The 26,318-nt window shown below is 36.3% G+C and overlaps 1 long non-coding RNA gene across 4 annotated transcripts; it reads right to left on the reverse strand.

Moving 5' to 3' along the window:
- Positions 1-886: 886 nt before the first annotated feature.
- On the reverse strand, positions 887-25,112 carry LOC128850964 (uncharacterized). Of its 4 annotated transcripts, XR_008448234.1 has the most exons (5): positions 25,020-25,112; positions 20,698-20,837; positions 17,359-17,511; positions 16,851-16,917; positions 887-1,027 (listed from the first exon to the last, which is right to left on the reverse strand). It is a non-coding gene; the product is annotated as an uncharacterized LOC128850964 (long non-coding RNA). The 4 variants fall into 4 exon arrangements; XR_008448236.1 differs by lacking the exon at positions 25,020-25,112 and having other exon boundaries at positions 887-1,024; positions 20,698-20,848; XR_008448233.1 differs by lacking the exon at positions 25,020-25,112 and having other exon boundaries at positions 20,698-20,848.
- Between the last annotated feature and the right edge of the window lie 1,206 nt (positions 25,113-26,318).

Below are 26,318 nucleotides of genomic sequence, written 5' to 3' on the forward strand. Positions count from 1 at the left end.
AATCCCAATTCTCTTAGCTGCTCCTCATAATCCTTGTGCTCTGGACTCTTCACCAGCCTTGTTGTCCTCTTGTGGACATGCTCTGGTAGCTCAATATCTTTCTTGTAGTGAGGGGATTGAAACTGAACACAGTATTCAAGGCATGCCCTCACCAGTGCTGAGTATAGGGGCTGAATCACTTCCCTGGTCCTGCTGGCTAAGTCATTTTTGATACAAGTTGTTGGCCTTCTTGGCCACCTGGATCCGATAAGGCTCATGTTCAGCCAGCTGGCAACCAGCATCCGCAGGTCCTTTTCTGCTGGGCAGTTGTACAGCCACACTTCCCAAAGCCTGTATTGTTGCATGGGGTTGTTGTGACCCATGGGCAGGAGTCAACACTTGGCCTTGTTGAACATCATACAGTTGGGCTCAGCCTATCAATCCATTCTGTCCAGGTCCCTCTGCAGAGCCTTCCTTCCCTCAAGCAGATCAACACTTTTGTGTTGTCTACAAGTTTACTGAGGGAGCACTGAATCGCCTCATCCAGATCACTGATAAAGATATTAAATAAGATTGGCCCCAACACTGAGCCCTGGAGAATGCTGCTTGTGATTGACTGCCAACTGGATTTCACTCCATTCACCACGACTCTCTGGGCTCAGCCATCCAGGCAGTTTTTTACCCAGTGAAGAGTATACCCATCCAAGCCATGGCTGCCAGCTTCTCTAGGAGGATACTGTGGGAGACAGTGTCAAAGACTTTACCGAAGTCCAGGTAGATAACATACATGACCTTTCTCTTATCCACTAGGTGGGTTATCTGGCTGTAGGAGAAAAAGTTGGTCAAACAGGACCCGCCCTTCATGAACCCGTACTGACCCCCTGAGTGACCTGCACTTGCCTGTTGAGCACTCCATAATCTTTCCTGGTATCGAAGTCAGGCTGACAGGCCTGTAGTTCCCCGGGTCCTCTTTCCAACCCTTCTTGTAGAGTGGTGTCACGCTGGCAGTTCTCCAGTCATCTGCGACCTCCATTGTTGACCAAGACTGCTGATAAATGACAGAAAGTGGCTTGGCAAGCTGCTCAACCAGCTCCCTCTGTACTCTTGGGTGGATCCCTTCTGATCTTTTGTGTGTGTGTCTAAGCCAATAAGCCTTGAACAGTAAAATGTTAAGCTTGATTCATTGAGAACAAAACCACAAAACCCAAGAAAAAATAGTTGCATTTCATGCATGATCAGGTAATGAATGCTTGCATGTGACTTCAAAACCTTGATGTTACCCAACTTTATGCAGTTTCATAGCTAAGGTATTCACTGTATTTGGAGAAAGGAGAGGTCAAGGTGGTTTGCAAGACATCCCAAGATGAAGTTTAAATACTTCTTGGAAAAAACAAACAATAGACCATAAATAGGGAAAATAACATTGATGTGTGAATAAGATTGGTAACTATTAAACACAGGAAACTGGCATATCATAGAACAAGATTAACGTATAAAATAGTAACAAAAACCCTTTTCAATGACTGCATACAATTCAGGTAAATATTTTCGCATGTATCTTAAAAAAATCTTCTAACTGGTGGCTTTGGAGGTGATTAAAAGTGTTAAAAAACTTTAAAAACATGCTGCATGTATGAAAACAGTAGTTCCAGTCCTGTGCTAAACAGGAGGATTGGAAACCATATCAGAAAGTCTGTTTTCTTAATAACTCCAGACTTTCTCTGTAGGCCAGCAATATGCTTCTATCATTTAATTAGTATAAGATTCAGGTAAGAACAAATTTTGCGATGTTTCTTCTAACAGAACCGACATGTTTTGCAATTTGCCTGCTTTCTGTGAAGATCAAAAAAGAAAGTTTTTTTTTTTTTTTATGGAAGTAATGTTTCTGTATGAATGTTTGTGGCTTTTTTCTTATGTAAAATGTTATTTTTTTCAAATTGTAATCCCTAATATTCTTTTCTGAATAAACCAAAACTTTCTATATTTTTTTTAATGTTTCCAATATGAAAGGCAAGCCAGGCTGTTACATTGGCTCTACATTTGCACTCTGTTTATAAACAGCATTGAGGGTAATACATCATCTGTCCTGAATTTCACAATGATGACATCTGCACTACATCCTCTCAGTGATGTAGCACTGACACTTCAAACAAACTCAGAAAATGGTAAGAAAAATGCACTACTTACAACCATCCCACAAGCATCATCATCTGTGCGCAAACAAAACACTAAAAGGCTCATTTTTGTTGAAAGCATTTGAAGTACCCTTTTTTTAATTTTTTTTTTAAACTCTCTTCTCTTTTTCTGGCTTTAACTTATTGAACTTTTTAGTTAAGGCAGCCTGAGGGTACTAAATTACCGATGGCGCTCGTTCACACTAAAATTGAAACCTTCCTCTTTCAAAAGGTAATTGTTTCCAGTTAACACATGCATCATGAAGTGGGTAAGTCAATAATTTCTAGCATGAAAATAACTCCTGTATTCCTGAGAACCTTCCTGAAAAGTTGTCTCTGTCCTAAGAAAACAAATTGCATACCCTTTCTTTCACATATGATCAAACATGTACATCAAACTCACCCACAATATCTTTGGCAGAAACAAATAAAAGTAGCAAGTGTTCTTTATTATTTATACTCTATGAATGCATTTTTGCATTTATGTTATAGAGTATATATATTATTTATACTCTATGAATGCAAAAATGGGAAAAAATAGATTATGTATTTGAAAATATGAATGTTACTTCATGATTCTTTAAAACTATCTTATAAAAACTGGTCTTAGAGATCTAGAGCCTGTAGCCTTTTTTAAACCAGGATTATTTTGAACAGCAGAACGTGTAGTGAATGCAGGGATGTGTAAGCACAATATACCATTTTACAGTCTACTTGGTTTTATATCTCACCCACACTGAAAAAAAAAACCTAAATAATATCTATTTAAATAAGAACCATTACAGCTAACAGAAGTATTAAGAAAGTTAGGATCGCTCTGTAGATTTTGATAAACTTCTTGAAAGCACACATGCTGATAGGGGTTTTCTGATTATTTAGTAGCTGCAGATCTAAAGTAGGAAATTCTCCTATGTTCTTCTCTGTCTTTAGCGTTCAAAAAAGTTGTGAGCACAGACTGCACAGCGAAATGAACCGTGCTTTTGCTCACCAAGTTTCATAAATACATGTTGATAGTAAAGGCATGATGAGATTCAGGAGTTTGGCATCTTATTTAAGCTCTTAAAAGAACGTGCTTTAGGGTAACAAAGTCTTATGGCTTTGGACGATCCCTTCTTCAGTTTCCTGCTTTCATAGACTTCTCCCAGCCTCTTTTCTCTGTCCCCTATCCTGATCTTCTAGTTTCTTGTCTCTATTTGACATAAATTAAAAAAAAAAAGAGATTAATAGCTTATATATGTGTCTTTAAAATCATGTCTTTAGGCTATTTCAGAGCTCTCCTCTTACAGGTAGAAAGACTGCCATGAATGCATACTTGCAAGTAGTAAAAGTAGCATTGAACACAAGCTCTCAGAATAGTTACTTCCTGGGTTTCTGTGACTGAGATATGAACATCAAGGCCTGAATGCCTAGTGCTTAATTTGAATCATCCAAGTGAGCTGACCTCAGTCAATAGCCATGTTTGCTTTATTCAGGAACAAACACACTCCAGCTTATTCCTGCTCCAATGAAAACAAAGCTATTTCCCACTGTCCCTTTGCACCTTTGTTTACTTTAACTGAATCAGATAAAAGTTACTGTTTAAGGTGTGAAATTAGCAACAGCTCCCTACATTTTTTGTTCCATGTGAATAGCTTGCTTCTCTCAGGGAAGCTATGTTGGCCTGATGTTTGTATGTCTCACTGAAGACTCAATTTCTTCAAGGAGGAATAATTTATTTTGTGTACACAGACTGGTTCCACATGCAGATTTGTACAATTATTAAAAATTGTTCAAGGTAAGGCATAAGATCTATCTTTACAGTGGGAAGAGGGAGAGAACACCTCTGTCATTGTAATTATAAAAAAAAAAAGGAAGGGAACTTCGAATGTTTGCAGTGAGGCAGCCATTCCTTAAGAAAGTTTAGCCCCTGGGCAGCACAAGACCTCCGCTCCCTGGTGTTTTCCTACCAACCTTCCTGGTAGCTCACTGCCCTCAGAATGTGAGAGGACTGTGACTGCTGCTCCTACATGCACAAAAAAAGCACCAAATCCCTAGAACATCCTTGAGCTCCTGAGGTATTTATTGATCTTTCACACCATCTAAATACTTGACTTAATGAAACTGAACTGAACAATTCCTTTTACTTTGCAAGACTCTTGCTCCTGTTTCAAATTCGGAGAAGGGCTTACACGCTGAAAAGCTTCTTCATTCTTTTCACTCAGCTGTGCCAGCTGATCCAGAAAAAGCTAGTATCTTCTGCAAATCTTGCTCCTCAGAAAGAAAAGTGCATATATACTTCTTTGGGTGTTTTTGTTTTGGTTTGTTTTGGGTTTTTACTTTAAAGAGAGATTCACATAAGTAAAAATGGTTTCTGTTTTAACTGAACTCTGAGGGATATAAAAACATCTGTAAATTTTGCTTCTTTCTGAAAAATAAACTAAGGACTGACTGAAAATTAATGCAAAAGAGGTCATTTTAAAAAAAAGAAAAAGAAAAAAGAAAAAGCGCAGCATGTGCCTACTTATTTTGCTGACTATGATAAAATTAATCATATGCTGAAATGGAAAAGGCAGTAACATCCTCTTTCCCCAGACAGACGGTCCCTTTTCTTGGGGAGCTTGGGGGGGTGGGGATGCCAAGGGAAGGTTTTTAAAAAAAGCCATGTGAAGTAATACCAGTTCCCAGGCACAATCTGTTTATCAGGCAGGGTGCCTGGCCCACATTAGTTATACCACAGATGAACTTTCCTGAGTTGTTCATATTATTGCCAGCTTTATGAAGGATATCAATTAAAACCATAAGTGTTAAGAAGTCACGTGTAACAGTCATTGTATATTATTCTAAGAGAAGGAAAAGTATTCTATCTCTTAATTAAGGCAACTTGATGCTGAAACTAAATGCTTAATGCTTTACCTAGTTTAGATCAAAGTTGAAGAAAACAATAAAAGTAAAGAGTCTTAACTAAGCATTTTGACCTAGGTGGTGGTGGTCAAGAAGCCTGTGCTTGTGGTCTGCTATAATCATGGATGTATCATATGGTGTTCAATAGACTCTCTGTCTATTGCAGCTTTTAAAGGTTACCATATGATTTACAAAATATTTGTAAAGACATTGAAAATCAGTTTCAAACAAACCAATTTCAAAAGCTGTGGCAATGAAGATATTTTGACACTTAACAGTTGTGGCAGGCAGATATTTCTCATCACATGGTTTTATTTTGCACATTTGTTTTGTGAAAAAAATGCCTAAAGAAAAGCAGAAAAGCAATTCTTTTTTTTATATCGAAGGTGCAACCAAAAAACCCTAACCATTTGGCAAAACAGAAAAATTAAAAGCTTTTAAAAATGTAGGTCTATTAAGTCATCAGTTCTTATGCTGAGAAAGGCTCCTGAGAAAATGTCTTATGAAAATGGCAATAGAAACCAGTCTGGTAGCTTGAAAAAGCAGCTCAATTCAAAACATTTGGGGTGGTGTACGGGAAGAAGAGAAACTCATCTCATTTATAAAACAATGCATGGAGTGTCTATAAAGAAGGATGTATTATATTTGGAATCAAGTGAAGGATGAACTTGAAAGGAAGAGGTGTAGTTTGGATATTTGACCTTAGTTCTTTGAGACAAAGCTTGATTAAAAAATAGAGAGAACCATCAATCCTCCATAAATGCATAATTGTACACTGCTTCTTCCCACACAATGGTTCCTTTATGGGCTGCCTCCTTTCTCTGCTCTGCACTAAGCTTCAACTCTGACAGTACAGGTATGACTTGGAGTCACGAAGATTTTCAGTGTTGTTTTTGGGGTTTTTTTTTTAAGAGGAACCTCATTCTGAGCAACACAAAGGCTTAGTTTGTTCTGAACCTAGGTTTCTAAAATTCTCCTCAAGCATAAAGCAGAAAGAATTGTACTTTACTACCTGAAATATGAATAAAATATCCTTTGACTACAATTATTGAACTCTAGCAAAATATTATTTTAAGCTGGGTAAACTGATGCTGGTTCCATGCTAAACACTCAAGCCCTACAATAGTAATTTGGAAACTCACTAGCTGAAGGGAGGAAGGTGGGAGCAGGAATTACCACTTGTGGTAAAAGCAAAGGAATGCAGCCAAGTAGCAAGTCAGGAAAGCATGAAATTAATGGTCTTCCCTCATTTTAATGAAAGTTGTTTATTGTGGAAGAAGAAAGGACTTCAGATTAGGAAATCTCATTTCTAGATTAGGAAAAATCCTCCACTACATGCACCAATTTTTCCCAGAATATATTGTTATATATAAAGGAGAAACTATAATTTTCCTTTTACTTGAATGTTTCTCTTCTACTACTAAAGAACTACTAAAGTGAAAAAAAAATATTAAAAGATTTTAATGGCAGGAAGAAAATATTTGCTTAGAGAAGTTTTACCATTGCTGTGAATTAGCAGCCTTGGTGTGTGTCAGGATCTTGAGCAAGCTGAGTATTGTCTTAACACCTGAAGCCTGCACTTGTAGTGTGTATCTCTCAGTCTCTCCCTGCACAGATCTGCCAGAGGTCCCTCATCAGATGAAGTCACCATATCTCCATGTGAATGCAAGAAGGAGCATCTTTGCTTGTGGAGTGGGACCTATGCTTGTTGTACATCAAATGAAAATTGCCCTTTCTATGCATTTTATAGAAGCAGTCAAGTCAGCTTTAAGCATAAAGTGCTTGTTAGTTTTCTAATTCAGTGAATAATGAATCATAGGTGTGTTGTGTTTCCGTTCTTTTTCATATTTACCGCTTACTAATTTTGGAACTTGAAATTCATAACGACAATGCCAAGCCAGGGCTCTTGGCTTAGGAAATGAGATTGTTTTAATGGGAAGCCAAATGGATGCATCTTGCTTAAATAAAACATTAAGACCAGTCTGACCTACATCAAAAACTTAGAAAACTTTTTCTTCAGCAGATGAATAGAGGGCCCTAACACTGAGGGGGGGGAAAAAAAAAAAAAGAGCACATTAATTTCTCTCAAAAACACTAGGTTACAGAGAACAAAAATGGAATAGTTATTGTGCGACTTTATATTACTTTTTAAATCATGTTTTGTGGCAGTGCATTTTGTCACAGTGTTTGCTTTAGCGCCTGATATAGTAACCTTCTTTAAATTGCATTAAACAGACAATTTGATTTGTTCTAGTGTGTTTCCTGAATGCCACTAAATTAAGGACTGTTTATCGATTATATTTTAAATTACTTACTAAGTAATATAGGTAAGAGAACAGCTGATTAAATCATTGGTAGATTTTTTCAAGAGATTTTTCTGATGCTGCATCAGACAGTTCCATCTTTCAGGCAGATACAGGACTTCCTGTTGCAGTCCAAATAAACTGCAAAGATGATACATACTTAGATTACTGTTGTATATATAAAATGCACATATATGATTTTAATTAGTGTTATTAACTATGTTTCTTTCCTCTCAAATACTTGAGTGAAAATTAGCAAATAAACGGTGATCCATGACATTTTTTATGTTAAAATGCACAAATGTCTTTTTGTGTGCTCCAGGAAGAAGGAGGTCACGAATTCAGAGAACAAGATTTTATCTGTCATGTATAATTTGTCAATTACATAAACCCTAAGCCTAAATAGTTATTGGATTTATTTATATAATGATTTTTATACACACACGCCTCTTTCCTTCTCTTCTGTAAAGCACATAGGGGAATAGCCTCACTTAAATGAATGACTAGTTAACATTTTATACTCCAAGTTTTATAAGCCCCATAAAATGAATTTGCAGATTTGAACTATGTCGCTACTGCACTGATAGCAGTGAGCAAAGCTTCAGATTGCTGTCTTGCTGCCACATGCAGTGCCTCAAAAGTTATTTGAGTAAAAACTGACTCAAAAGGAGCAGTTGGAGTGCTAAGGGGCTGCAAAATTTTTAGCTGGTAGATTAGGGGGGTTCTTTTTTTTAGGTTTCTTTTTACTTGTGTGTTTTGGTGGGGATTCTGAAGCTGGGATGAGAATCCAGCACTCTAGGAAAAATAAACAAGCTGACAAACAGAGGAATTCTCTGACATGATCATCTTTCCTGGCATTATTATTAAAAGGTCACACAAGGTTTTACAGATACTGTGCCCAGAATATATTCATCAGCAAGAGAAAGGATGACATAGCTGATAGGAAATGTGCAAGGCCTCCTAGTTTCTAAATATACATTTTGAACACAGAAGGCTAGTTTCCAAGTGAACAGTGATGAAGTTTCAGGGAGTTTAAATTTACTGCAAGAACATATCTGCTTATATTTTGTAAGCCATTCCTGAAGCCTATGTCAGGACAGCAGCTTCTTCCTCTGCATGAGAAAGTCCAAGAAGTATTACTATGCAGGGCTTTTCAAGTCTCATTAATTTCTGGTGTCTTGTGTGATCAAATTCCTATGCAGTAGTGCTATTTCTTTTGTATACGAGATGTCCTTCTCCTGGTATCTACCAGTCAATTTGTTTTTCTGATCATGTTACAAATGATCAGCTCAAAATTCAGTAGGTTTTTTTTTTTTTCAGTAGGTCAGAGTCGGGGAGATGAAGGTCTGAGTTTCCAAATCCAAACACTGAAACTGTGTGCTGAGCTCTCCTACTCTCATTGGCAAGGTGCCCTGACTGCAAACTAGAATTAGAGATGAGGAATAGAGACACTGTAAAAGTAAATGCACTGGGGTTTTGAAGGTTAGATCAAAGTTAAGCTGTTTAAAGCCAGGCAAGTGCACTCTGATCCCAACAAAAAAGTCTTCCCCCTCCCTTCCTCTGTACCCCTTTTGAGATAAATTTCCTTTCTTTAGGGCAACCCTGTTTGGAAGGGTGCAGCACTGTGTGGACACTTTTAGTTTTTTTTTTACACAGAAGTTCTCTGATAATGTTTCAAATCCAGGTCAGTTGAGTCAGAAATAAGGTAAGCTCAGTTCCTTAAAACAATGCAAGTCTTTGTGCCCAAATAGAAAAGGCTGCGTCTAAATCCTTATGCTTTATGTTTGATCTACTTTTAGATCTTTGGCATGATAGTGCATGATGTGCAGTTTACTGCACGTTGCATCATTTAAAGAAGAAATGTTGTTTTTTATATCTGTCAGTGGAAAACTCTACATGATACAATCATAGTAGGCCTCAGCAGGTGAAGCAACAAGGCTTTTTGATATCTGCTGTGTGCACATTGTGAGATGTAATTGGGAATATGTACAGGTCTTCTACCCTGATCTTGGATGTAGATATGAATCCCCAAGCCACTGACCTTTTTGGTTTACAGGTCTAGCTGGAAAAATGAATTACTAAAGATCCTTAGTCTACTATTAGATCTAAGCAGACATAACTTTATGCTTCACAGAGTTCTAGCCAGGACTAGGGGGAAATGAGGTGTCTGTGTAGATACAAAATCAGCACTGAGGCCATAACCATCCTCTCTAAAGAAGACTTTTGGCAAACCTAAGACTCTACCAACTCAGAGTCTGATGTCATCTGACAGCTTGCAGTTCTAGTGAAAGGGCTCCTGATGTGTTTGGCTTCCGTTTAGGATTATTAAGTAGACTCCATTTGGTGCTTTCCCATGAATGAATGATGAACAAAACTAAAATAATCAAATAATCATATTCAGACTAGATACCTTCTCACAGTTGTAGGACTGATAAGCTTACTGGGATTTATCAAAAATTACCCATTAATTTTGTCAAGAGTAATGATTTGTTTGGAAAATTTTATTTCAAAACTTTGAGGTACTTACTCGCATAATGTGCTTAGTCTGAGATAACATAGCACATATAAATAAAAACTCTCAGAACAGTGTTCACTTTGGACACAGAAGAATTATACAAAAATAGTACACAAAACATTTACATATGCTAAATGTCACTTCAAAATATGGAGTGTATAGGGGAACAATCTGTGAATTCAGCGTGGAATTAATGACTTTATTATTGCATTAGATTTCCATTATATTCAGAAATTATTGTATATTCACAATGCAATGTTTTAGTGAATGTAGCCCAAGCAACAAGAAGCCCGAGAGCAACTACAGGAAATACTATAGAAAAAACACAAACTTATCTGCTGCCATGTTTAAGTGCATACCACAACAAACAGGCTATTTTTCTGAAAACTACATTTTCATCCTAAAGAGCACTTCTAGAAAAAAATGACCAAAATAAAAAAACGAATACATAAATTCTCTGTACTGATATATATATTTGTAGATGGTGTTTATGCCATATCATAAGGGAAGAAAGGGGTGTCAGTACTGGTACAAAACCAAAAATTATTTTAAAATCAGTTTGCTGTTTGTGGGAACTTATCTGAGAAGTGTAAGGCTGAAACCATCTGCAAGGACAGAAGTGTTTAGGTAGATCAAGCCAAGTGCTACATGATACAAAATGTGAGATGGGAGGACAAAACTGAATGTTCACTACCTTTGGCATCCTGGCATACTCTACCTCAGCATACTTTGGTATAAGCTCGGACATGTTTCAATTTACATCCAGCTGCAAGAGCATTCCCTTCTTTAGGCCATTTTAATAACTGAGTCTGTAGGACAACACTCTAGATACATTCTTTTCACTTACCTGTACCTTAAAAACAGCTTGTGAAATGTAAATACAGGCTATGGAGAGAGGCTTGTTTGTCCGTGGTACCAGGGTTTTAGTAGAAAGAGACTCTTTCAAAATGAGGGGAATTTCAGGCACTACCAAAACATTCTTTGAAGTGTCTTTGTACTTGTAGTCTGGCACAGAGCAGTCACCATGAAGGAAGCCAAGATTCAAGCCTTTTCTTCGGCATGTGTGCCCATTGGAAATAAGAGCAAGCTGTTTACTTCAATCACTGTTGGTGCCCTTAGGGCAAATTAAATAAGGAAAGTGCCAGAGCTGGTGAGTTCCACATAAAACAGCAGGGAAAGGATGGGAGGCTGCAGAGGAAGCACCAGTCGGAAGTGGGATGGCCCAAAACCCGTTGATATAATACTTCCTGAGGTGTAATCACTGGGTGATACTTAATAGCATGAGCACTCCACCTCTTATTTCCTTGACAAGAATATTTTTTTCAATGATGGGCTAGTAAGTCTCATTAACTCTTTCAAGCTTAAAAAAAGTTGTTCTTACCTTTAAGCCTTCTAAAATCTATGACACCTTTCCTAGTTAAAAACCAATACTTTCTTTCTCTTAATTCATTAATGGATACTATTTATGACTTTTTTTATGGAGACTGTTGGTGGCTGACCGTACAACACAGCAGTTAACAAGAAATCCAAGTAGCTTCTGTTTTGCAACTGGAAAATCTGGAAGTTCCAGGTTTCCATTCCCTTCTTTAGTTGAATTACAAATCAGTGGGGCTAGACCAAAGGAAAAAGATCTTCTGAACTAGATAAGTCCTTAAAAGTGGATTCTGTTCTGTTTTATGACTGTTTTAATGATCTTTGTGAAGTGAACCCTGCATTTTATGTCAAATCTTTGCTAGAGTATCTAAGTCCAATTGGCACCCATTAAAGCTATTGACTCGGCAATGCAAAGGAGTGCCAGTGGCTATAGGGGTAGAAGAAGAGGAATGAATTAATTTCACTTCAGACTTTCGTATTTCTTGGCCTTACTTACAATATTAAGATACTGAATGCAGCACCGAAGGGATAATTTCAGCAACACTGAAGGGAAAACGGTTATTTAGGTAGCAAAATAACAATTCCTCTGTATTTGTAAACTATACTTAAGTAACAAACCTTATTTCAGTGTTATTTAAGTTAATGGAATTCTGTCACATATTGATATTTTGAGTCATGGACTTTAAGAAGGTGTAAATTGGACTAGGGGATATCTGTATAAATGAGGTTAGTTGCATCATGTTTATGGCTAATTCGCTTAACTGACTTTCTTTAGAATATAGCTGACCACCTTGAAAAGTAATGTGACTATATAGACCATGAATTTGTATATGAGAACAGAGAGTTAGATGGGTGTGCACTTAGCCTAAAGAGGGAATGATGTATCAAACAAGCAAAAAAGTTAGGAAAAAACCTTGAGAGTGTTTAAATGCGCTTTTGTTTTACAAATAACAGAAAATTAGAAAATCATGAAAATTAAATAGAAGTTACCTAAGAGAGATACCTTATATGGTCTTTGCTTATTATGAATTGATTTTTTACATCACTGATTTGTTTTATAGACTTTATTTGGCAGGTAATTAAAGCATCTGAATGATCAGTTTCCACCGTTTATTCATATGCTCTCTAAGTTAAAATAGTAGGAGCTCTGAGCAGCACTCTATCAGCTTGAACCTTTCTGAACTGTAAGATATGTATTGGTTAATACAAATTTTATTTTACAATCAAGATAAATAAACATTTGGTTATCCACGTTCAAATTTCTATGCTTTTCCTGGATGACTAAAATGGTGGTGGATTAATTCTTATAGAATTTTTCATAAGGTATCAGCATGCATTTCCAAAGCTAGACTATGAATATTACGCACAGCTGCATGTTTGAGTATCAGCCTAGGTACTTTTATTTGTATGGTATACTAAGACCCCTCCTTCTGAGAATTAAAGCTAATAAACTAAGTATAATATATTCATAGAGGGCACCTTAGGGTAGTGAATTAAATTACTGTATACTTAGGCTGGCAGAACGTATAATTTAATTACCTTTCTGGGTAGAACTCCTTTCCAGTTTGTATGGTGGAAGAAATATGTAATGGAATAGTCATCAGCATAAGCAAATGCCCTGTGATTAGCCTACAGGTAAGTAGGAGTTCGTGGCTGACAAAAGGTACATTGACATTTATATACTTATCTAATCCACTATTAGATGTTTATTTTCAGTGTGCATTTAGTGGGACTGCTTGTCTGGTTAGTGACAGGGCAACATATTTTCCCACCTACTCATCGAATGATCCCTATTTACTTCTATTGTGCACAGATCAGACAATTAGCTAATTCTGACAGTTAGGATTGCTGACAGCGTTAACAAATACCCCCTCTGTGGAGAAAATAACAAATGTCTCCAGAGTTAAGAGAGATAGACATGGTTTTTTTCCTTGTTTCTGGTACAGAGGTAATGGCAGCATCAGAAACCACAAAAACAGTATGGAAAAAAGCATGAATTTAGGACATAAAAAAATTTAGAAGAATCACAAACTGTGCAGTAAGGGAGTCCCATGACTATGCCACATTTCTTTTAGTAACAGCTGGAGCACTGTGGTTGTTTCCAAGCTGTAACACTTCAAGATGTAATTTTTCCTACAATTTCTCAGTATTCTGCATTTTCTGTACAGTATTATGCTTGTAAAATGTGGATAATGGAAACTAAAGCAGTGCTCAGTTCTGAAAAAATTTTCCTCTCTACTTGTTTAGTACTTTTTCGGTATGGATTTTGTCCCCCCGAAAAAAAGAAAGTAAGAAAATAAAAATCCCTCCTTTATAAACAAGAAAGGAAAACCCTGACAAAAAGTGGGAGAAATGAATATTCTCTCAAATGAGATTTACACCTAAAAGTTGATGAAATTTGCACCTGTGCCGAATGCCAATATGAAACTTGTACACTTTTAAACAACCATTTAAGACATTCTGTGAGGGATCTCTGGAGAGAGGTAACTCTCAGCCTAATAGCTATAAGTAGGTCCAGATTTTCTGCAAAATATATTTTTTTTTCAAATATCTTGCACCACATTTCAATTATTTTTGATTATATAATAAATTTATACTTTTTTAAAGAAAAAATAAAAGTAATACTCCGTAACTTTGTTTGTATTACCATAGCCTTTGTTGTATTCTTTCTTTTATTATTATTTTTTTCAAACTTTGGGGAGTATCTTGTATAATAGACAAGCCAGATATTTCTAATTAGGGTGTCCGACTCTGGCTGTGCAGTCCAAAATATATTTCCTTGTGCATCCAATATTTTGTTTTGTTGTTTGGAATACTGTTTGACCACTTGAACATGAGATTTAAAAATTGAAGATATTCTGGAAAAGTAGGCAAAAGAATAAATGAAAGATCATCGAGTTTTACACATAAAGAATAGTGGCCTTTGCATGTGTAGACTGTTTTTTCGTTAGGTAGTTATTGCTATATTGACGTTATGTATGATTACAAATACTAATTATAAGAACAGTCTATCAATCAAGCATTCCCACTACATGTTGCTGTTCACCATATTTTCATGCTTACATCTTTACCTTCATCTGTAAAAAAAAAATCATCGTCTTCTGCTTTTTCCCTACAGCTTCCATCTCTGCAGCATTGTTGTTCTTACTGAAAAAAAGTAGTTTAGGTCAGAGTTCCCTTCCTTCAAGAGCTTCTGGAGGTATTTAATCACCTTATTTTTCTGCTTCTTATCCTTCAGGATACCCATATGCATTTGCATATGACTTTCCCCACATATAGATGCAGGGTGTCTTAGCCAAAAAATGGGGAATTTCTCTGGTCTACAGCTGCCTCCAGAAAGGGAGAAGGGCAGATATCCGTGCGTTATCTGAGAACTTATTTTCATAAAGAAAGCAAAGAAGACCTTAAAGGAGTAGAAGATTCTGTAAGATGCAGATTGTGGATATGGAAATATGGAATGAATAAATGGTCCTTAGGATTTTAATTATTGAAGATATTAAGTAGTGAAACCAGCTCTGTACACAGCAAGGAAAAGTATGTAGTAAATAGTGTATTTAGGAATTTTATGTAGAATTTCTGGGAATTCATTTGAAGAGGAGGACAGTACTCTTTGACTCGAACACTACTTTACTTCCACTATGGGTGTAAAGTTCTTCCATTGTTATCGAATTCTAATTAATTTGAGAGTGCTTCACTGTGGAAGAGAACTGTAGAATTTCACTGAAAGGTAGTGTGATTTCTGGCGTTTATCAGGAATCTATGGACAACTCTGACATAAGAAAAGACCAGAGAGCAAATAGAGCAATACATGGAGGTTAGGGGAGGGGTCTATATACTGCTTGTTTCTTGAGATCAGGCTTTAAATGCTGACCAAGATGGCAACAGCTATCCGCTGTATGGACTGCACTAACCACAGTCATTGCAGCAAAGAGGAGGAAGAAAAAGAAAGCCAAATTCCCAAAGGGGAATTTCAGAACTCAAAATTTTTTGGTTTCTCCTTGACCACGCACAGTTACAGACCTGTTCATCTCCTTTAAAGAAGAAGAAGGTTTCATTTTAAGTTATTCTTTATCCTCCCCATAATAATGTTGCAGATTAATTGATTAGCAGGAAAAGTTATTTAGTTATGGAACTTGGTGTCTGAGATTGATACTTTCAAAGGAACTGTGTCAACTCTCTTCTGACTGTCTATTATTTCAGTAGGATACACAGAGAATGCCATTAATGAAGCGTACTATCATTATCCTAGCTTTTATCTTGGGCATCTGTTGAGCCTCCCACCAAGAGATGAGATCAGAATTTCCCATAGTATCACTCATGGACAAGTGCTTGCCAAATGTACGCTACTGGATCTGTATAAGTGCATGGGGAAAACACAGCAGCACAAGGTGCCTCTAATTTTTCCTTGTAAACACTTCATCAGTTATTCCAGAAAAATAATATTCAACATGCAACTGTCCTGAAATGCCCTGATGATGGTGATAATAGTTTTATCAGAGGTAGGACATGGTTCCATCTGCTGCTATCTGGCTGATTTACAGAACTGGAAATGTTTGGTTCTTTCATTTTTCCTCCTAGAGATCACCACACCTGTTAATGAAATGTCAATTTCTCTGAATTTTTTTTCCCCATTGTTCAAGGTTAATGAAACAGCATGAAAGCATGGTTACTCTGTTAAATTTTAAGCACAGTCTGAACATTCATTACTTCAAAAGAAGACATTAGCCTTTTTCTGGAAGTCGGGCAAAGGTTGAGATTCGTCATATCCCTCTGATGCATAGTACTGAGACAAGGATTACCAGAAAGAAATTTCAGAAAATGAAGCAATGACCTCGGGGAAGAACTCTCTTTCCTTGGCAGGACTCATTTCCTTATTAAACAGATTCCAGCACCTCTTCTATGAGTGTTTCTATCAAAATAGGTATGATGGCAAAATAGTGTTAAAAAGCATTATATGATCCTGGGGAAAGTCAATTTAGAATTTTGTATAGAAAAAAAAATAGATATTATGAGAATATAAAACAAAACACAAAATAGTTATAATCTTAGGATACAAGACAGTGGATCTGAAGATATGCAACATATTTTTCAGAGTCATTCATTGATCTTGAATTGTGAAGATCCAGAGACTTAAAATAGATGCCTGTGTTTTAGACTTAATGTTAAGTGCTAATTTGAGAGAAAGAAACACTCAGTGGCGGACATTATTTCTGCCTACAAAAGGCTGGTTCCAGGAACCAGATGAAAGTAGGTTGTTAAATAGAATCACTGCCTCAACTACAATATAGATGTGTAAATTGACATTCTTTTCTTTTCATTGTCTAGCCAGTCCTTGTAACAGCTGTAATTTCAGAGTGCTTGAGAATGTGAAAAAAGACCATACTTTTATTTTTGTTTACTATTTTGTTGCAGTTTAGTAATATTTTTGTAAAGATGGAATAGTCTGAATTATATACATTAAGTCATGAACATTTTTGCAATATACGCTATAAAACTACAAGTATACAGTTCCTTATCATTATTCTTTGCTTCTGGAAAAATTCTCTTACTTCCATTCCTGATTTAACCTTTGGATCTCAGACTTTTTTTTTTTTTCTTTTTTATTTCATGAATGGGTTTGTTTACCTTCTTTGGGTCTCATTCTTCCAACTTCATATAGGCTTATGTTGGCTAAGCAAGTCCACCTGTAAATCTGTAGATAAGTGCAAAGTTATTTGTCAAATTCAGAATTCTGTTCTTCCAAATAAGCGTTTTCTGTCATATGGTTTTCATGTTCTGCTAACTCTCATCTGAAAACTATGAATGCAAACTTTTAATACAAAATATATAATTTTTTCAAGCCATGCGTTTTTGAACTATGAAGCTGAGGTGTGGTTCAAAGTACATGCCTCTCTTTTCTTACACAGGTATTTTACACATATTTCATATACATTTCTTTTGTGTTTCCTGGTTTAGAAATAGTTAAGACTAATTCAACATTTGCAAAAAAAAAAAAAAAAAAGTAGTCCTTGTGCTCATCAGTGGTAATTACTATTCATTAATGTCCCTGATGAGTTGAAAGGTTACATATTTTAGAAATCAAAGGAAACCATTTATTCCATAAGGAATTAAGTTACTAAAGTATATCCAGCACCTTGTTTAGGAAGTTCATGTGTCTTTGGTTATGGCCACTTGTCATCAACTTCACCTAAACCAGTGCATTTTCAGTGGAATTGTAGATTTCTGTGAACTCATTGTTATGCAGACAGATTTTTTTTTCACCATCTATTCACCAAAGTAAATGATCCTGTTAAAAAAAAATGTACATATATAAGTGTGGTGACATAAGGATGGGAGAGTCCAACAACAGTGTCTTTACTGCTTTTTTTTTTTACTAGTATCTTTCCTTCCAAGATTTTCTTATGATGTACCATATGGTCATGTCCTTATTACTGTCTGATCACACACTTTCTCCTTGAGAATGCTTTTAGAAGAATGGGCTGGCATGCCCTTAATTAAGTCTATCTGTGTGGACACAAAATACACCTTGGTGGAGAAAGAATGCTGCACATGAAAAGATATACAGACATCTAGGGGGAAATTAAAACATACATTGTTTGCTAGTCTCTTCAGTATTCACTTGGAGGGATCATTTTCCAAGACAGGAAAATAGTACAAAGTCTGTCTTTTTTGGTGAAACTTTGGGCTGATGCACAATATGTATTTACCAACAGGACTGTTCACTTTTCTGTAGTAATGTTCTGAGACACATAGAATCATAGAATAGTTTGGGTTGGAAGGGAACTTAAAGATTATGTAGTTCCAACCTTCCTGCCATGGTAGGGTTGGAACAGCTCTGATTGGTCTCTTTTTCTCCCTTTCTGTGAGGCATCCAGTGAGGTTTGCTATTGCAAAAATTATTTGGATGTGATGGACAACAATTATGCCTATTAAGGAGATTACTCTGTAATGGGAGGTTACTCCGCAATAGGAGGATGCCCGTTGTGAACTCACATTCATTAGGTTCTCTCTGCTATCTGCAAATGGAATTCAAATAAAAATAGCTCTCATTCCCCTTCTCCTGCTCCCTCCATTTCAGTACTCCTTGAGTAGCTCTCTGGGGATACCAGTATTTCACTACAATAAAGAAGAATCTAATCATTCTTCTTTTGAGGATTATTTATGACAGAATATAATAGGAAAAGCAAAAAGGACAGATAACACGGTAAAAGAAAAAAAGTGCTAATGTGACAAGGAGCCCTCACAGTTCCTCATTTCTCTAGCTTTTGCTTGTTTCTTATCTCTTCTGTCAAAGGTGGCTCTTATGAAAGATGAAATTATGGGCAATTGAAGGCAAGTTTTTGAAAGTTGTGAAGAAAAAAATCACATTTTCAGCATTAGCAAGCAGGACAGAGTTAGTCATGCCTTATGCTGCCTCACTTAAACATCCTCTGCTTCGTTCTTATTTGAAAGGTGTATATAAACTACTGCTCAGCATTCATCCCAGAAAGGCTTCAAGTGATGTAATCTTCTAGAAAACTAAGTAAAGGAATCTAAAAATCCTGTATCATCAGCATTTCTTTTGGATATTAAACTTGCAGTTGGTTACAAGCCACTTAAATTCCCTGAAATAACTCAGGCTGATTCCAAGCCTGTTTAAAGCCAGCAGTTTCACATATGAGATGCAACAGTTTTTCTTCACTTTTAGCTAGCATGATGGCTTTTTATTTAAAAAAAATAAAACCCAAAAAGCCCTTAAAGCACTGCTCTCCTAGGTTTTATAAAAAGATTGCTGTCATAAGAGACACTAGGTTCAAAAAGGCAAAGAGATTGTTTTTCATCAGCATCATGACAGTTTGTAGGAAAAATAACCCAGAGGGAAGACTTATGGAAAAGAAGAAAAGCACAATTTTATCACGAACTTTTGTTTACAAGCTGATAAACAGAACTGTTATCTGGCCATTGGAATCTCTCACTATGTTTAGTGGAGAATGAGCATACTTCCAGTTTCTCCTGCAGATATTGAAGGTCTGCACGTAAACGGGGTCACGTACACAATAAAATACTGCTTTTTTTCTTTTTGAGATGGATACTGAAGTTGACACAGATGGTAGTAATAAGAAGGCAAATTCCAAGGCTGCCAACTGCGTCAGTCCCAGGTCTTTCAACACACCTCATCTGGAATGATAATATAATTCCTATTCCATTGTCTAGTACCCTGTGCCATATATCTTTTAAGAATATTAAGAAAATTATTCTGAAGACTTACTCCACCAAAGCATTGTCAGAGAAAATCCCTGTATGTAGTATTTAAACCTCTGCTTTAATTGAGGTTCACTTAGAGTTTTAATGCTTTCCAGCAATGACCTTTTTCAAAGCTGAATTAAAAGTTGTACTCAAATTTATATCTTAGCTTATTCTTCCACTGTGGCTTATGTTATCTAACTGTCAGCTGTTCAGCCCTGCAGTGTAGTAAAGGAACAGAGAAGGTAGGAGAGAGTGATATTTTCCAGGTGTATACTGTCTGGATAAGAGTAAATGGGTATCTGCTTAGTGTAAAGAAACTACTCCCTGTTTTGAAGTGAAACATTTAAAAATAAGCGTAAAACTAACTGGAAAAAAAAAAGACTTCAGATTGAGTTTTTAGGTATCCTCAGAGGTTTCAAATATAGCTGTGGCTAGGCAAAAATATTTGTAAGCGTTTTGAAAAGCCTTTGCATCATTAGGCATACCTAGAGAAACCATCAGCAGAATGAGAATTGGACTCTTTCTTTAGTGTCAACAGCAGCCACTTGCAATATTTTCATTAATGCTGGGATTGTCCTGACTCAGTGAATACTTGATGTCACTGGTTTATATCACTTCTGTGTTTTATGTTGTATTTTTTTCTTTTTTTTTATCTGGTGTTTTGCTGAGACTAATGAGAACCACATCTTTAGAGCTAGTGTATAAAGTACTGTTTACAGCAGTGGAAGAAATCCTTAATCCTTATTTTTCAAACTGTCTTTTTAACCCTGTCACTAAGATGACATTCTGAACCCTCTAAAAAAGGTCACTTCTCAGTCTTTTCACCTTCTCATATGAAACAACTGTTGCATAAACATATTTATACATACATATATGTATGTATTTATAAATATATATAAATATGAATATAGACCTTTCAAAATAAGCTCTGAATCAGCCATGGCTGTGATTGATTCACACCAAACACATGAACAGCCCTGGAGTTGGGATCAGCATGCTGAATCCTTCCCTCCCTCTCAGAACACCCTGCAGGGATATTGTCCTGGAGAGTGCATAGCAAAGGTTGAAATTCACCCTGCAGAGGGAGAAGTGGGGTCTGATGCTTCACTTTAGTGGTGCAACTTTCTGTACTGTATATAAAAGGCAGGATACCCCAATACTACTGTATTTTCTGCTAATTTTGGTTAAAAGAAGGCAATGGCTCCACAGGAGGACATGCTCTTGTGGGAGATGTACATGTACTCACCTGGTTGATCCACTGGGCTGGAGAAGTGCCCTGCTGTGGTCTGGTTAGGCTGACACATCAAGCAGGTCGCAAGGGTCTCAGTCTGATGGAAGACAAACACACCTGGACTTCTGAGGGGCAGGGGAGCACGTTGTCCAGGTCTGAAATTTGGACACTGGCACCTCAGTTCTATTCACCATAGGTACCTCATTATATTTTCGGTATAGTCTCTTATCCTTTTTGAAGTGTTTAGTACATACTCGAGAAAACTAAAATAAACCTCATTATTATCTTCCTGGTTACCTCAGTGAACTCTATTAATTCAGGGCACAATGTACTGAACTTCAATAAGCTGAGAAAACATGTTATCTTTAGTGGAACAATATCCTATCACTAACTTCCACTTTCATAATATTCACTTCTAATCTTGCACCTGGTCATGAAAGGATTACTGAAGAAGCAAGAAAATCAAGAGCTCTCATGTTCATGTCTGCTTTGTATGAAGTATGTGAAAAAAATCTTCAAGCACTTTTTAATTTCCCTGTGCAATTATTTATCATTCTCCTTCTCCGCACTCCTTCTTTTCTGATGAAGGCTGACTCATAAAGGTGCTTAAGCTTGAGATCAGACTTGTGGATTTTCCAAATCACCATGTAAAGTATGTATTTATGAACCTGAATCTTGAATGACAAGAGTTTTATTATTTCATTACCTGAAAATGCATCAACAGCAATGTGCACTGAACTGTGAGAATCTGCTTACAGACAGTTAGGATGTATGAATTTTTTATAAATAAGTTATAAATAGCAAGAAAATAACGTACTTTCTTTGTTACGTGTTTGCTAATGTGTCCTTGCCCTTACCAGCACAACTTTTATTTATTTTTTGCTATTCAAGAGCAAATGACCAAATGTTGGAAATTGTTTTTCTTTGGATCTACATGTACCTTGAAACTGTTTTTCTTCATCCTGAATATGTCACCTTTGAGGTTATTTGTTTTTGTTTTTTTTTTTTTTCTTCCTGGTATGTAAAGAATTATTTCATTGAAATAATACTTTCTGCTTATATCTGTAAATGGAACTAATACCATTACAAACATAGCTACAAAATGTGAAAGTAAGATTATAGATACCAGTCTTACAGAAAACAAAAGAATGTGGTGGTTAGGAAGTTTGCCTTTTTTTAGGACATTAAATGAGAATCCTTTACCTAATGCACTGAAAGGTTTGCCAATAAAAAGAATCCTGATTTGGAGCACATTGCAGTAGAACAACATGAATAACCTTGCAGTCATCGGTGTTGAATATAAGGAACATGCACTATAGGAATTAAGTGATCATCTGTGTTAGATTCTTGAAGTTGCAAGTAACAATTTAGCAGAAACCACCAGTGGTTATTTTTGTCCTTGATTTTTATTTCCAGCAGGTGTCCCCTTCTGGTAGTGGTGAGGGACTCCTGAAAGACTGAATGGAAATAGTGAGTGTATAAATACTCCCCCAAGTCTTTAAAATTAAATGGGCATTCCTGAAACTTGAAATACGCCTTAAGTGTGCACTTAAAATTTTATTTAAAGGTAGAGTCTGCTTGTCAAGAACTCCATTTGCTATGATTAAATTAACAAACTAATACTTTTAACTATTAGTGTTCCAAGGCATAACTAACAAACTGCCTTTGAGGAGGGTAGGCATTACAGTTAGCATAATTTTGTAAAGTATTTTTTTGATAGCTTACTGTATATGATATGTGAGTATTTCCCACTACACTTTAAGATAAGGCATTTTCCTTAAGAGAGTGCAGTGGCAAAATGTCCCTTTAAAAATAAAAATGCACAAACAAAACCCACTAAAGGCCCCAGAAACTCCAAGCATGAAGGCATTAATCCTAGTCTGACCCTAAATGTCAGCCCCATGAAAATCCAAGACAAGCATATGGGGGAGAACCAATGTAAGACAAAAGACATTTGAAGACTCCAGACGAGGTCATGGGAAACATCACCTACCTTGAACTTGATTATAATCAGTTATAATTGTTACAAGGCTTATGCTGTTTTTAAAGAATGCAGTAATAAAATTTCAGCTTCTTGGAACTTGAACCAAATGTTGCATTTAATATGAGAAGAGTCTTTACTCAGAAATTGTGTTGGTTGCATTGTAAGTTTGACTTGTCATCTCCAGTTTCAAATAGCTGTCTGCACTAAACATTACTGGAATGCTTAATATTGCTACTGAAAAGATTTTCATTTTTTAGAAAATAAATTTCTTTTTCTTTGTTACTTTAAATGATCATTATTATTAATTTTTACAAGTTCAAGCAATAAAAATGCATTTTAATTGTTGCCACTTTCAGCTCAGGACAACTATATGGTATGTGACAGCCAGCAGGAACATGCTGTACCTTGTACATTGGGCCAAAATCTGAGCTCAAATAAATTCATTTGAGACATTGAAAATGCCCATGAATATTGTTCTTCTGAACAAGGTTCTTAACTTTTCTTTTTTCTGTCCACCCTGGTGCATTGGGCACTTAATGAGGCAGATGGATTTGCAGAATCCTATACAAGTAGAGTTCTGAAAATATTTGTTTTTTAAATCCTCCTACAAAATAAAGCTTATACACAATTGTGTATCTCTACTATAGAATTTATAACTAGATTGTTTGCCCTAGAATGGTGACCAATACCTCATAGCTTCTATCTGCACTTTTTTCATATAGCGGTATATATGGGTCTTTTTTCCATAGGCAGAATGCCCCTATGACATTTTCTGTTCCTCATTATGTCCTCATTGTGAAGATCCAGAACAGAAGTGGTTACTTGATATATGTAATTCTCTCCTTTTTTCCATTCCCATCTTCACTTCCAGTTTCCCATGACATGTGCCCACATCCTATAGAATTCTTCCCCAACAGAATGGAAGACTGGTGATCAGTGGTCAAAATGACACTTGCAACAAAGCATACGATTGGACTAGATGACCTTAAAAGTCTTTTCCAACCTAAATTAGTCTATGATTTTATAACTCATCCAAACAATCATTTAAGAGAAACTGTAAATGGCAAATCAGGCATTCTCCAAGGCTGTTTTCCTGGATCTGAGTAGGCCATTCCTCCAAAGCAAATGCTGTCACTATTTCATACTCTTCATCATCTTCCCCACACAAGTTCTCAGGGGTAATTCTCTTTTCCTGATGAGACTTTTCTAATAGGTCATTATTGCATTTTGTTCTACAAATCCAGTGCCTGGTAGAACATACTTGTGTCTTTGAAAGCAGGATACATAGTACCAGAAGCTCATGGATCTGTTTTTTTTCTTTCAAGTACAGTTGGATATCTTGTTCAGAAGTCGTCTTTCTGGTTTGTTTGTTGGAGTGTGTTTGTTGAGTTTTTGTTTGGTTTTGTTTGTTTGTTTGTTTGTTTTTTTCCATGGTGTAATAGGAAAATACTGTCATTTTTGGATCACTCATAGATGTTTCCATTTATAAATGATGTTTTTATTGTAGCACTTATGATGGTTAGTTTCACACTAGTCCCAGTCACTCTGTGTGACCTACAGTCAGAGGACTCACTGCAGAGATAAATATGAGGTCTTAATAGCTTTTAGGGCAATTAAATGTTAGCACTGTTATCAACACAACCTAAGTGTTGACATTAGGATTATTTTGTAAATGCCACGGGATATACTTCTTGAGCCCTACTACAATTGAGTTACATTAGACCTTTCTTATGTATTAAAGGAGTTGGCTCTCCTCCCCTTTTATTCACTTTTGATAAAAAATGCGATTTTTGAGCATTTATGGTGTGAGCTGAAATAGAAATGTTATTAATTTATTTCTGCAGTCTTCATTCTCTTGCTTATTATAAATTTTAGTAATTGTTTATTGTTCTGTGGGTTTCATCATTCAGTATTTCTCCTTGCACCCATGGAGGCCTCCGCACCTGCAAAGCCTTTCTTATAAGTGAGGAGGCCATTAATTCATAGTCTGTGACTCTCTCCAGGATGAAGGTCATAGTACAACCGACATTTGTGTGTGGGTAATGTGGTCACTTGACAAAAACAAATACTTGCATTTTCTGAATTGTTCTTATGGTACCCATCTGTCTTCACTTTTCAATAAACACCTTAGAATAAACAGTCTAGGAATTCAAAGATTCTAGTTTAGCAGTCTTTGGACTACCAATAGGATGGCAGGAAAGAATAGCAGTGAAAACATTTCACCTGTTAGAAATGGCCTGGATGAAGTGAATCTTTCAAAGAAAAAATATCGTTCAGCTGAAAAGCAGTGAGCTCATGAGAACAATTTGTAACACGGTAAATACAAAGGTTGGCATGAAAATCATGATCTTACCCCTTTTTTTTGCCAGTTTTCCTGTTATGCTGGTTACCACGCTCTTGTACCCTGTGCTCATCTGAGGGCTCAAGCTGCGCACGGCAGAGGAACTCTTGACCTCCTGAGCATTCTGGTTTGTTCCTGTTTTAAACTAGCCTGTTAAAATCAGCTCAAAGGAGTGGCAGTCAGATTGAGAGATGCACTGGGGAGGAGTTCTATCTGCTGCCAAAATATTTCCAGGAACTGAAGATGAAAACCTGATGGCAAAAGGCTTCTACAGCTGGAGAAGATGATTTTAACTTTAGATATATTTTTTTATGGCTCATAAGAGTGGAATCAGTGTTGATAATCTGCTACTGGCAAGTAGAAGGCAGGGGGAGAAGATTTTAATTATAAACATATTTATTAACAATGAGTACAGAGGCATGATAAGGCGAAAGAGTGTTTTTATTTTTAACACATGTGAATTATTAATCATGAGTGATACTAGGGTTACAAACAGGAATCTTCCTGGAGGCAGAGTGCAGAAGAGATGGCTTTTATTAAACACACTGAGCCAATTTCTGCCTTTTGACATACGCACTCAGCTTCTATTGAACTCCATGGGAGGCCTACAACTGCATTGCAGGGCATAATTGTACTCTACATGTTCCATATCTATTAATCATTATCAAAAATAAAGTTCAAGACAGAATTGAGGGTTATATAGTTGAGGTAGGGTTAGAGCCAAGGTAATCAGCTTTATCAATATGTATTTCCTAAGGTGCCTTGTATCTTGGCAGGCAACAACAACAACAAAAAAAGATGTAATTCATATGACATGAATATACACTGATACACGTTGTGTAATATTTCCTATTTGTAACACAAGTTACAATACTTCTGTTGCTTTTAAAATATTTTTAAAGGATTGTTAAAGCTAAAACCAAAAGTTTAAAGCCCCGGGAACACCATGAATGTTCCAGCATACTTACTGAAACTCAAAGATATGTCCTAGTGTAACAAAACTAAATAATGCAATGACACTGTAATAATAAGTACTCTCGTTGCATATCTATCTGAAGTTTTAGGCTGTAGTCATGTTTTTTATTATGTCTTTTCAACTGGTGGGGTTTCTCTGTATCCCAGAGGAATATTATCTCTATGCTGTGAGAACAAGTTGTTCTTTGTGATTTTCTGTAAGTGAAATTGACACAGTTTTACCAACTTCATGGATTCACTTGTTATATCTATGCCTGAATGTTTTCTAATTTGCTTGCCATCTGCCAAGCTATTTTGTTATATATTTTGGATATCTTATTTTAGAACTCCCAATAG

This window comes from Cuculus canorus, chromosome 1 (assembly GCF_017976375.1).
Source record: "Cuculus canorus isolate bCucCan1 chromosome 1, bCucCan1.pri, whole genome shotgun sequence".
Taxonomy (NCBI): Eukaryota; Metazoa; Chordata; class Aves; order Cuculiformes; family Cuculidae; genus Cuculus; species Cuculus canorus.